Below are 2,846 nucleotides of genomic sequence, written 5' to 3'. Positions count from 1 at the left end.
TCATTGACTCTGAATTAAATATTTTTGGACCCCACAATGTAGTAATTTAACATTTTTTTGCTGTAAATCTGGATCTGATCTTTAAAAAAATATAAACATGGGCCTGTTGCATATGTGGCTCCAATTTAGACCAAGATGCATTAGGTTAATGTGGTTGCTGCTTCATGGTTACAGACTACAAACAAAGTTTATTAGTAGTCTGTACTTGCTATGACAGGGTTTCAGTCCAGCAGAGTATCCAAGTATCATTCACAACATGTCACAGACTGTAGGGTTTGAGCAATTGGCAGAGGGAACGAGAGAACTTGTTTTACCTGGAACTTCAACTCAACCCTGAACGAAAAGTTCTACAAGCAAGGAAAGAAGGCAGGCTGTAAAAATATCAGTTACAAATAAAGTGTTTTAGATCTACACATACATATACAACACCCATGCCAACGTATAGGCAACATGGTAGTTGTGAATAAGGCCCTCTACCTGTCAGGATCCATTTAATTAGTCTGATCAACTCGCCCTAGGAAAAATGGGAGATCTCAGGTAATCTGCAGCTGTAGCCCCTGCCTGAACAGGCAATAGTTAAGTGGGTGTAAGATATTGACCAATGAGTTGGCTGTATTGTAAACTGGAGTGTGATTGGAGATGTGCTACCACCTGACCAGGGGAAGGATAAAACCCATGGGCAGTGGAAGCACAGGCCTCTTTATCACCATATCTCTTGGAGAGCACATGCTTTACCATCAGTACTCTCAGCACATGGGCTGAGTGAAGAGAGAGACAGTATTCAGTACACCTTCAGTGTTGACACTTAACCTAATCCCAGCACCAGACACGGCTCCATCTCAATTCTCCCAGCCTACATCTACTACCAAGCTGGTGCACTATTCCTGAGGACCCTCTCCATGACCACTCCAGTAGCAGAATCTGCTGTTGAACGTTTAGGCCCATTGCCTGCTACCTGTTGTTCAATAAAGAACTGTGAGTTGATTTGCACAACGTTGCCTCCGTCTGATCCCTGGATACGGCTGTCTACCACCACGGGCTCCCCATCCATTACCCAGGGACCTCTTACAGACACTCAGGGGTTGCCCCGGGGATAATCAGTACATCAGCCTCTCCCTCCATATTTCTTGCACACACCACCTGCTGGAGATCTGCCAGCCTGTAGGACAGTCTCCATATCAAGCATCGTGACAACAGCGTGCCCCAGGCCGCAGCCGCCAGCCACTCCAGTATTCTGAGCCCTGGCTGCCTCCAGGCCCCAAGAAAAGGCTACATTAGAAAAGGTACTGCACTGTTACATTATTGGGCATGTGATGAGTGATGTCATCTAAGGTCCTTTTACATCTGCAACGTCTACCCCATGTATGTATCTGATCACATGGAACCATCATGTCTCCATGGAGGATGGGGAGGAGTAAAATTCTATGACATGAAGTGGCCAACTGGATAAAGCACCTTAGATGACATCACCCTGTCACATGACATGCTGAGAATAGGCATAGGACATTGGGAGGAGTAGATGGGGAGGAGTAGAATTCTATGACATGAAGTGGCCAACTGGTTAAAGCGCCTTATATGACATCTCCCTGTTACATGACATGCAGAGAATAGGCATAGGACATTGGGAGGAGTAGATGGGAGGGGCTGGCCAAGCAGGACACGCCCCCTTCTGATGCCAGGTAATATGAGATAAAGCTAATTTATGGGGATGTAAGGAAAAAAATTTTAGCTAGAAGAATGGTGTTAATATTTAGTTAAAAGGGATGTGTGGGAACCTGTCAGTAGACTTGCTTTTGCCTGCTTTCCAATCATTTCATTTTATAAAAGTTTAATTCACTGTCTCCCTGCCAGCAGTGTGCGTCCCCAAGGAAAGGAAGCTGCAGCCTCTGTGGCTTTGTCAGTCTCCTCTCCTTACATGCAGTCCCCCCCTCTCACACTTTAAATGCAGGCATGGGAGGGAGGGGGATGGTGTGGAGTAAAGGAAAAATGCATGAGAAGACACAGGCAGACAAACGCTGCAACTGCCCCAGGATTCATGACATGCTGCTGGCAGGGAGCCAGGTGATGTGAATTAAAATTATATTAAGTACTGAAATTATTCAGAATGCTGACAAAGGCATTTTTAAAATCGCCATAGCATAGGCTATTGAAACCTGCCATCAGCTAAAAATTATATCTGAAGACAGGTCCACAATTTCATCGGCATACTTGTCGCTAATGTAATTGAGAGAAGCGCCGCACTCACACTGCCGGCGCGGCTGACAGGGGGCAGCACTGCAGTCGGAACCTCACACAATATAACTGCATCGGCGCGGCAGATGTACTAGTGCCTAAGAGCGTCTAATACTGTGCTGGACGCTGGCCGCATGATGATGTCACGCCGCCAGCGTCCCTGCTTCTACACAGGAGTCCTGCTCTCACTAATGAGTTTTTATTATTAAGTTAGTTTTAGTTAGTGTTTATTATTTTTTTTATGGCCACCAATGTGTATGTAATTAATAAATGGAGCCTGTGTGTGTGTGTGTGGGGGATGTATTAATTAATGGAGCCTGTGGGGAGGAGGGTTGTATATTAATTAATGGAGTCTGGGGGGGGGGGGTAATATATTAATTAATGGAGGCTGGGGGGTGTATATTAATTAATGGAGCCTGTGGGGGGGTGTATATTAATTAATGGAGCCCGGGGGGGGGGGGGTATATTAATTAATGGAGGCTGGGGGGTGTATATTAATTAATGGAGCCTGTGGGGGGGTGTATATTAATTAATGGAGCCCGGGGGGGGGGGGGGGTATATTAATTAATGGAGTCTGGGGCGGGAGGTTGTATATTAATTAATGGAGCCTGGGG

Source organism: Engystomops pustulosus, chromosome 2, assembly GCF_040894005.1.
Source record: "Engystomops pustulosus chromosome 2, aEngPut4.maternal, whole genome shotgun sequence".
In the NCBI taxonomy this organism is placed as follows: Eukaryota; Metazoa; Chordata; class Amphibia; order Anura; family Leptodactylidae; genus Engystomops; species Engystomops pustulosus.
This window is presented reverse-complemented; position numbering follows the sequence as displayed.